The following is an 11,630-nucleotide window of genomic DNA, read 5'->3' on the forward strand; positions in this document are numbered from 1 at the left end:
TGAGAACGTTCAAAATTTAGCTGTTTTGCACGGTTTTATTAAAGCAAGTTTGTTTCGCTTTTATACTTACTTGTAGTTATTATTTCGCTTAGGAATAATAGTTATAGTTTGTTTCGCTTTTATACTTACTTGTAGTAATTATTTCAACGGATAACCATGGTTTATCCGTTGTGTCCAGCTCCTCCAGAATCGCAACCTACAGGATGAACATATGACGAGGAATCTTCAGAGGGCCTGAAAGTAGTGAAGTCCAGTCTACTTTCGGTCCCGGTGGCATCATAAGCCGATAGAGCTCCTGAGTGGTGGGGCTCCCATTCACAAATCTCCAAATAATCCGATCTGATCCTCCATAGATACGAGGCAGTGTGTGAGTAATCTCTAAGCACTCCATGTCCGTAATCAATGGCCACTGCCATTGATTCTCGTGGATAACTGAATTCAATGTAGCATTCTCATGCAAACCCAATCTGGAAAGCCCTCGTGGGAATCTGTCTATGAGTGGTCCAAGGGTGTGCCATGGATCCTTCCATAAATAAAATTCACTCCCATCACCAATGCGGTATTCAACGATAGATCGTATCGAAGTACGAGAAACGCAAGAGTTTCCTCCATCCCCATGGCCCCTTATGATCCGGTATAGTCCAGATTGAACTATCCCGTAAGCGTCCACTAATCAACCAATCCACCCATATCGACGTCTTGTCACATTGGATGACCTCGCATAGTTTTTTGCACATAAGAGCACGGTTTTATTAAAACAAGTTTGTTTCCCTTTTATACTAACTTGTAGTTATTATTACGCTTAGCAAATGCATAACACAAATGCTTGAGTCTAGATCTACGTTTGGGTCAAGTTTCGTCGAATTGTGAGAACGTTCATAATTCAATTGTTTTTCACGGTTTTATTAAAGCAAGTTTGTATCTCTTTCATACTAACTTGTAGTTATTATTACGCTTAGCAAATGTATAACACAAATGCTTGGGTTTAGATCTACGTTTGGGTCAAGTTTCGTCGAATTCTGAGAACGTTCAAAATTTAGCTGTTTTGCACGGTTTTACTAAAGCATGTTTGTTTCCCTTTTATACTAACTTATTGTTATTATTACGCTTAGCAAATTTACCACACACATGCTTTGATCTAGACCAACGTTTGGGTCAAGTTTCGTCGAATTCTGAGAACGTTCAAAATTTAGCTGTTTTGCACGGTTTTATTAAAGCAAGTTTGTTTCGCTTTTATACTTACTTGTAGTTATTATTTCGCTTAGGAATAATAGTTATAGTTTGTTTCGCTTTTATACTTACTTGTAGTAATTATTTCAACGGATAACCATGGTTTATCCGTTGTGTCCAGCTCCTCCAGAATCGCAACCTACAGGATGAACATATGACGAGGAATCTTCAGAGGGCCTGAAAGTAGTGAAGTCCAGTCTACTTTCGGTCCCGGTGGCATCATAAGCCGATAGAGCTCCTGAGTGGTGGGGCTCCCATTCACAAATCTCCAAATAATCCGATCTGATCCTCCATAGATACGAGGCAGTGTGTGAGTAATCTCTAAGCACTCCATGTCCGTAATCAATGGCCACTGCCATTGATTCTCGTGGATAACTGAATTCAATGTAGCATTCTCATGCAAACCCAATCTGGAAAGCCCTCGTGGGAATCTGTCTATGAGTGGTCCAAGGGTGTGCCATGGATCCTTCCATAAATAAAATTCACTCCCATCACCAATGCGGTATTCAACGATAGATCGTATCGAAGTACGAGAAACGCAAGAGTTTCCTCCATCCCCATGGCCCCTTATGATCCGGTATAGTCCAGATTGAACTATCCCGTAAGCGTCCACTAATCAACCAATCCACCCATATCGACGTCTTGTCACATTGGATGACCTCGCATAGTTTTTTGCACATAAGAGCACGGTTTTATTAAAACAAGTTTGTTTCCCTTTTATACTAACTTGTAGTTATTATTACGCTTAGCAAATGCATAACACAAATGCTTGAGTCTAGATCTACGTTTGGGTCAAGTTTCGTCGAATTGTGAGAACGTTCATAATTCAATTGTTTTTCACGGTTTTATTAAAGCAAGTTTGTATCTCTTTCATACTAACTTGTAGTTATTATTACGCTTAGCAAATGTATAACACAAATGCTTGGGTTTAGATCTACGTTTGGGTCAAGTTTCGTCGAATTCTGAGAACGTTCAAAATTTAGCTGTTTTGCACGGTTTTACTAAAGCATGTTTGTTTCCCTTTTATACTAACTTATAGTTATTATTACGCTTAGCAAATTTACCACACACATGCTTTGATCTAGACCAACGTTTGGGTCAAGTTTCGTCGAATTCTGAGAACGTTCAAAATTTAGCTGTTTTGCACGGTTATATTAAAGCAAGTTTGTTTCGCTTTTATACTTACTTGTAGTTATTATTTCGCTTAGGAATAATAGTTATAGTTTGTTTCGCTTTTATACTTACTTGTAGTAATTATTTCAACGGATAACCATGGTTTATCCGTTGTGTCCAGCTCCTCCAGAATCGCAACCTACAGGATGAACATATGACGAGGAATCTTCAGAGGGCCTGAAAGTAGTGAAGTCCAGTCTACTTTCGGTCCCGGTGGCATCATAAGCCGATAGAGCTCCTGAGTGCTGGGGCTCCCATTCACATTATCTCCAAATAATCCGATCTGATCCTCCATAGATACGAGGCAGTGTGTGAGTAATCTCTAAGCACTCCATGTCCGTAATCAATGGCCACTGCCATTGATTCTCGTGGATAACTGAATTCAATGTAGCATTCTCATGCAAACCCAATCTGGAAAGCCCTCGTGGGAATCTGTCTATGAGTGGTCCAAGGGTGTGCCATGGATCCTTCCATAAATAAAATTCACTCCCATCACCAATGCGGTATTCAACGATAGATCGTATCGAAGTACGAGAAACGCAAGAGTTTCCTCCATCCCCATGGCCCCTTATGATCCGGTATAGTCCAGATTGAACTATCCCGTAAGCGTCCACTAATCAACCAATCCACCCATATCGACGTCTTGTCACATTGGATGACCTCGCATAGTTTTTTGCACATAAGAGCACGGTTTTATTAAAACAAGTTTGTTTCCCTTTTATACTAACTTGTAGTTATTATATTATTTTTTTTTTGGTAAATGTAAATTTCATTAATAAAGAATAATGGTATAGTACAACATGTGGTCATCAAATGGTTTATCCCTCAACCCAAGGGGTACGCCATAATCTATACAATGCTCGTGTACTGACTGACGAAGCTAAATCAACTTTAAGAATCCTCTGCCTGACATCATCGACAATTAGGATACTCAAAGTGGCCGGTGTCCGCTCAGTGTGTTAAAATCTCCTCAAGTTCCTCTCCCTCCAAATGTGGTAGACACACGATCCAAGTAGTGTACGGTAAGCGCTATTAATAATATGTTTACCCCTCCATTTCCTCATCGCCCATTCAATATCTGTTGTCCAATCCCTGTTAGGCCAGTGAAAGCGAGTCCGTCTGCGAATCTCAAGAAGACACTGACGACTAAATTTGCATCGGAAGAATAAGTGTGAATGAGATTCCGTAGTTTTCTCATCGCACAATATACACGCTCCCAGGTGAGAAATCCATGATTTGTCCGTGGTAGGTAGTTTGCCAAGGATTGCGAGCCATAAGATGAACAAATGCCGAGGGATTTTCAGGGATCCCGAAAGTAGTGAAGACCATCCTACTTTCGGCTCGGGAGGATCAAATAATCGGTAGAGGGCCTAGATCTATTATTACGCTTAGCAAATGCATAACACAAATGCTTGGGTCTACATCTACGTTTGGGTAATGTTTCGTCGAATTGTGAGAACGTTCAAAATTCAGTTATTTTGCACGGTTTTACTAAAGCAAGTTTGTATCCCTTTTATACTAACTTGTAGTTATTATTACGCTCAGCAAATGTACAACAGAAATGCTTGGGTCTAGATCTACGTTTGGGTCAAGTTTCGTCGAATTCTGAGAACGCTCAGAATTTAGCTGTTTAGCACAGTTTTATTAAAGCAAGTTTGTTTCCCTTTTATACTAACTTGTAGTTATTATTATGCTTAGCAAATTTACAACACAAATGCTTTGATCTAGACCAACGTTTGGGTCAAGTTTCGTCGAATTTTGAGAACGTTCAAAATTTAGTTGTTTTGCACGGTTTTATAAAAGCAAGTTTGTTTTCATTTTATACTAACTTTTAGTTACTATTACGCTTAGCAAATTTACAATACAAATGCTTGGGTCTAGTCCTGCGATTGTTTCAAGTTTCGTCGAATTCTGAGAATGTTCAAAATTTAGCTGTTTTGCACGGTTTTATTAAAGCATGTTTGTTTCCCTTTTATACTAACTTGTAGTTATTATTACGCTTAGCAAATTTACAACACAGATGCTTTGATCTAGACCAACGTTTGGGTCAAGTTTCGTCGAATTCTGAGAACGCTCAAAATTTAGCTGTTTTCCACGTTTTATTAAAACAAGTTTGTTTCCCTTTTATACTAACTTGTAGTTATTACTATTGCTTAACAAATTTACAATACAAATGCTTGGGTCTAGACCAACGTTTGGATCAAGCTTTGTCGAATTCTGAGAACGTTCAAAAATTAGCTGTTTTGCACGGTTTTTTTGGTAAAATGTAATTTTCATTAATAAAGGAAAAAAAATGGTACAACAATGCTCCTCGTCAGGTGTCTCCCTCGGCAGGCCAAGGGATCGGCCATAGTCTATATAATGCACGTGTGCTAACATAGCTAGGGAGTTCTAGACTAATTATGCGCTGGCGTATATCTTCCATAATCAGGTTTGCTACCACGCCCGGAGGGTTCTAAACTTGCTCAAATCTTCTAGTGTTCCTCTCCTTCCAAATATGATAGACACACGATCCTAATAGTGCACGGTATGCAATGTTGATGATATGTTTCCCACGCCATTCTGGGCCCCCCATACAATATATCTTGTATCCATTCCCGATTTGGCCACTGAAATCGTAACATGGGTCGTATAGGGCTGATGCATCGTCTATTAAATCTGCATTGGAAGAACAAGTGGTCGTGTGATTCGACCATGTCATCATTGCAAAGTACGCAATGCCCAAGGTGGGATAACCATGGTTTATCCGTTGTGGCCAGCTTCTCCAGAATCGCAAGCCACAGGATGAAAATATGACGAGGAATCTTCAGAGGGCCTGAAAGTAGTGAAGTCCAGTCTACTTTCGGTCCCGGTGGCATCATAAGCCGATAGAGCTCCTGAGTGGTGGGCCTCCCATTCATAAATCTCCAAATAATCCGATCTGATCCTCCATAGCTACGAGGCAGTGTGTGAGTAATCTCTAAGCACTCCATGTCCGTAATCAATGGCCACTGCCATTGATTCTCGTGGATAACTGAATTCAATGTAGCATTCTCATGCAAACCCAATCTGGAAGGCCCTCGTGGGAATCTGTCTATGAGTGGTCCAAGGGTGTGCCATGGATCCTTCCATAAATAAAATTCAATCCCATCACCAATGCGGTATTCAACGATAGATCGTATCCAAGTACGCAAATGCAAGAGTTTCCTCCATCCCCATGGCCCCTTATGATCCGGTATAGTCCAGATTGAACTATCCCGTAAGCGTCCACTAATCAACCAATCCACCCATATCGACGTCTTGTCACATTGGATGACCTCGCATAGTTTTTTGCACATAAGAGCACGGTTTTATTAAAACAAGTTTGTTTCCCTTTTATACTAACTTGTAGTTATTATTACGCTTAGCAAATGCATAACACAAATGCTTGAGTCTAGATCTACGTTTGGGTCAAGTTTCGTCGAATTGTGAGAACGTTCATAATTCAATTGTTTTTCACGGTTTTATTAAAGCAAGTTTGTATCTCTTTCATACTAACTTGTAGTTATTATTACGCTTAGCAAATGTATAACACAAATGCTTGGGTTTAGATCTACGTTTGGGTCAAGTTTCGTCGAATTTTGAGAACGTTCAAAATTTAGCCGTTTTGCACGGTTTTACTAAAGCATGTTTGTTTCCCTTTTATACTAACTTATAGTTATTATTACGCTTAGCAAATTTACCACACACATGCTTTGATCTAAACCAACGTTTGGGTCAAGTTTCGTCGAATTCTGAGAACGTTCAAAATTTAGCTGTTTTGCACGGTTATATTAAAGCAAGTTTGTTTCGCTTTTATACTTACTTGTAGTTATTATTTCGCTTAGGAATAATAGTTATAGTTTGTTTCGCTTTTATACTTACTTGTAGTAATTATTTCAACGGATAACCATGGTTTATCCGTTGTGTCCAGCTCCTCCAGAATCGCAACCTACAGGATGAACATATGACGAGGAATCTTCAGAGGGCCTGAAAGTAGTGAAGTCCAGTCTACTTTCGGTCCCGGTGGCATCATAAGCCGATAGAGCTCCTGAATGCTGGGGCTCCCATTCACAAATCTCCAAATAATCCGATCTGATCCTCCATAGATACGAGGCAGTGTGTGAGTAATCTCTAAGCACTCCATGTCCGTAATCAATGGCCACTGCCATTGATTCTCGTGGATAACTGAATTCAATGTAGCATTCTCATGCAAACCCAATCTGGAAAGCCCTCGTGGGAATCTGTCTATGAGTGGTCCAAGGGTGTGCCATGGATCCTTCCATAAATAAAATTCACTCCCATCACCAATGCGGTATTCAACGATAGATCGTATCGAAGTACGAGAAACGCAAGAGTTTCCTCCATCCCCATGGCCCCTTATGATCCGGTATAGTCCAGATTGAACTATCCCGTAAGCGTCCACTAATCAACTAATCCACCCATATCGACGTCCTGTCACATTGGATGACCTCGCATAGTTTTTTGCACATAAGAGCATGGTTTTATTAAAACAAGCTTGTTTCCCTTTTATACTAACTTATAGTTATTATATTATTTTTTTTTTGGTAAATGTAAATTTCATTAATAAAGAATAATGGTATAGTACAACATGTGGTCATCAAATGGTTTATCCCTCAACCCAAGGGGTACGCCATAATCTATACAATGCTCGTGTACTGACTGACGAAGCTAAATCAACTTTAAGAATCCTCTGCCTGACATCATCGACAATTAGGATACTCAAAGTGGCCGGTGTCCGCTCAGTGTGTTAAAATCTCCTCAAGTTCCTCTCCCTCCAAATGTGGTAGACACACGATCCAAGTAGTGTACGGTAAGCGCTATTAATAATATGTTTACCCCTCCATTTCCTCATCGCCCATTCAATATCTGTTGTCCAATCCCTGTTAGGCCAGTGAAAGCGAGTCCGTCTGCGAATCTCAAGAAGACACTGACGACTAAATTTGCATCGGAAGAATAAGTGTGAATGAGATTCCGTAGTTTTCTCATCGCACAATATACACGCTCCCAGGTGAGAAATCCATGATTTGTCCGTGGTAGGTAGTTTGCCAAGGATTGCGAGCCATAAGATGAACAAATGCCGAGGGATCTTCAGGGATCCCGAAAGTAGTGAAGACCATCCTACTTTCGGCTCGGGAGGATCAAATAATCGGTAGAGGGCCTAGATCTATTATTACGCTTAGCAAATGCATAACACAAATGCTTGGGTCTACATCTACGTTTGGGTAATGTTTCGTCGAATTGTGAGAACGTTCAAAATTCAGTTATTTTGCACGGTTTTACTAAAGCAAGTTTGTATCCCTTTTATACTAACTTGTAGTTATTATTACGCTCAGCAAATGTACAACAGAAATGCTTGGGTCTAGATCTACGTTTGGGTCAAGTTTCGTCGAATTCTGAGAACGCTCAGAATTTAGCTGTTTAGCACAGTTTTATTAAAGCAAGTTTGTTTCCCTTTTATACTAACTTGTAGTTATTATTATGCTTAGCAAATTTACAACACAAATGCTTTGATCTAGACCAACGTTTGGGTCAAGTTTCGTCGAATTTTGAGAACGTTCAAAATTTAGTTGTTTTGCACGGTTTTATAAAAGCAAGTTTGTTTTCATTTTATACTAACTTTTAGTTACTATTACGCTTAGCAAATTTACAATACAAATGCTTGGGTCTAGACCTGCGATTGTTTCAAGTTTCGTCGAATTCTGAGAATGTTCAAAATTTAGCTGTTTTGCACGGTTTTATTAAAGCATGTTTGTTTCCCTTTTATACTAACTTGTAGTTATTATTACGCTTAGCAAATTTACAACACAGATGCTTTGATCTAGACCAACGTTTGGGACAAGTTTCGTCGAATTCTGAGAACGCTCAAAATTTAGCTGTTTTCCACGGTTTTATTAAAACAAGTTTGTTTCCCTTTTATACTAACTTGTAGTTATTACTATTGCTTAACAAATTTACAATACAAATGCTTGGGTCTAGACCAACGTTTGGGTCAAGCTTTGTCGAATTCTGAGAACGTTCAAAAATTAGCTGTTTTGCACGGTTTTTTTGGTAAAACGTAATTTTCATTAATAAAGGAAAAAAAATGGTACAACAATGCTCCTCGTCAGGTGTCTCCCTCGGCAGGCCAAGGGATCCGCCATAGTCTATATAATGCACGTGTTCTAACATAGCTAGGGAGTTCTAGACTAATTATGCGCTGGCGTATATCTTCCATAATTAGGTTTGCTACCACGCCCGGAGGGTTCTAAACTTGCTCAAATCTTCTAGTGTTCCTCTCCTTCCAAATATGATAGACACACGATCCTAATAGTGCACGGTATGCAATGTTGATGATATGTTTCCCATGCCATTTCTGTGCCCCCCATACAATATATCTTGTATCCATTCCCGATTTGGCCACTGAAATCGTAACATGCGTCGTATAGGGCTGATGCATCGTCTACTAAATCTGCATTGGAAGAACAAGTGGTCGTGTGATTCGACCATGTCATCATTGCAAAGTACGCAATGCCCAAGGTGGGATAACCATGGTTTATCCGTTTTGGCCAGCTTCTCCAGAATCGCAAGCCACAGGATGAACATATGACGAGGAATCTTCAGAGGGCCTGAAAGTAGTGAAGTCCAGTCTACTTTCGGTCCCGGTGGCATCATAAGCCGATAGAGCTCCTGAGTGGTGGGCCTCCCATTCATAAATCTCCAAATAATCCGATCTGATCCTCCATAGCTACGAGGCAGTGTGTGAGTAATCTCTAAGCACTCCATGTCCGTAATCAATGGCCACTTCCATTGATTCTCGTGGATAACTGAATTCAATGTAGCATTCTCATGCAAACCCAATCTGGAAGGCCCTCGTGGGAATCTGTCTATGAGTGGTCCAAGGGTGTGCCATGGATCCTTCCATAAATAAAATTCAATCCCATCACCAATGCGGTATTCAACGATAGATCGTATCCAAGTACGCAAATGCAAGAGTTTCCTCCATCCCCATGGCCCCTTATGATCCGGTATAGTCCAGATTGAACTATCCCGTAAGCGTCCACTAATCAACCAATCCACCCATATCGACGTCTTGTCACATTGGATGACCTCGCATAGTTTTTTGCACATAAGAGCACGGTTTTATTAAAACAAGTTTGTTTCCCTTTTATACTAACTTGTAGTTATTATTACGCTTAGCAAATGCATAACACAAATGCTTGAGTCTAGATCTACGTTTAGGTCAAGTTTCGTCGAATTGTGAGAACGTTCATAATTCAATTGTTTTGCACGGTTTTATTAAAGCAAGTTTGTATCTCTTTGATACTAACTTGTAGTTATTATTACGCTTAGCAAATGTATAACACAAATGCTTGGGATTAGATCTACGTTTGGGTCAAGTTTCGTCGAATTCTGAGAACGTTCAAAATTTAGCTGTTTTGCACGGTTTTACTAAAGCATGTTTGTTTCCCTTTTATACTAACTTATAGTTATTATTACGCTTAGCAAATTTACCACACACATGCTTTGATCTAGACCAACGTTTGGGTCAAGTTTCGTCGAATTCTGAGAACGTTCAAAATTTAGCTGTTTTGCACGGTTTTATTAAAGCAAGTTTGTTTCGCTTTTATACTTACTTGTAGTTCTTATTTCGCTTAGGAATAATAGTTATAGTTTGTTTCGCTTTTATACTTACTTGTAGTAATTATTTCAACGGATAACCATGGTTTATCCGTTGTGTCCAGCTCCTCCAGAATCGCAACCCACAGGATGAACATATGACGAGGAATCTTCAGAGGGCCTGAAAGTAGTGAAGTCCAGTCTACTTTCGGTCCCGGTGGCATCATAAGCCGATAGAGCTCCTGAGTGGTGGGGCTCCCATTCACAAATCTCCAAATAATCCGATCTGATCCTCCATAGATACGAGGCAGTGTGTGAGTAATCTCTAAGCACTCCATGTCCGTAATCAATGGCCACTGCCATTGATTCTCGTGGATAACTGAATTCAATGTAGCATTCTCATGCAAACCCAATCTGGAAAGCCCTCGTGGGAATCTGTCTATGAGTGGTCCAAGGGTGTGCCATGGATCCTTCCATAAATAAAATTCACTCCCATCACCAATGCGGTATTCAACGATAGATCGTATCGAAGTACGAGAAACGCAAGAGTTTCCTCCATCCCCATGGCCCCTTATGATCCGGTATAGTCCAGATTGAACTATCCCGTAAGCGTCCACTAATCAACTAATCCACCCATATCGACGTCCTGTCACATTGGATGACCTCGCATAGTTTTTTGCACATAAGAGCATGGTTTTATTAAAACAAGTTTGTTTCCCTTTTATACTAACTTATAGTTATTATATTATTTTTTTTTTGGTAAATGTAAATTTCATTAATAAAGAATAATGGTATAGTACAACATGTGGTCATCAAATGGTTTATCCCTCAACCCAAGGGGTACGCCATAATCTATACAATGTTCGTGTACTGACTGACGAAGCTAAATCAACTTTAAGAATCCTCTGCCTGACATCATCGACAATTAGGATACTCAAAGTGGCCGGTGTCCGCTCAGTGTGTTAAAATCTCCTCAAGTTCCTCTCCCTCCAAATGTGGTAGACACACGATCCAAGTAGTGTACGGTAAGCGCTATTAATAATATGCTTACCCCTCCATTTCCTCATCGCCCATTCAATATCTGTTGTCCAATCCCTGTTAGGCCAGTGAAAGCGAGTCCGTCTGCGAATCTCAAGAAGACACTGACGACTAAATTTGCATCGGAAGAATAAGTGTGAATGAGATTCCGTAGTTTTCTCATCGCACAATATACACGCTCCCAGGTGAGAAATCCATTATTTGTCCGTGGTAGGTAGTTTGCCAAGGATTGCGAGCCATAAGATGAACAAATGCCGAGGGATCTTCAGGGATCCCGAAAGTAGTGAAGACCATCCTACTTTCGGCTCGGGAGGATCAAATAATCGGTAGAGGGCCTAGATCTATTATTACGCTTAGCAAATGCATAACACAAATGCTTGGGTCTACATCTACGTTTGGGTAATGTTTCGTCGAATTGTGAGAACGTTCAAAATTCAGTTATTTTGCACGGTTTTACTAAAGCAAGTTTGTATCCCTTTTATACTAACTTGTAGTTATTATTACGCTCAGCAAATGTACAACAGAAATGCTTGGGTCTAGATCTACGTTTGGGTCAAGTTTCGTCGAATTCT

The sequence above is a fragment of the Sesamum indicum genome, linkage group LG4, assembly GCF_026168435.1.
Source record: "Sesamum indicum cultivar Baizhima isolate 11 linkage group LG4, ASM2616843v1, whole genome shotgun sequence".
NCBI classification, from domain to species: Eukaryota; Viridiplantae; Streptophyta; class Magnoliopsida; order Lamiales; family Pedaliaceae; genus Sesamum; species Sesamum indicum.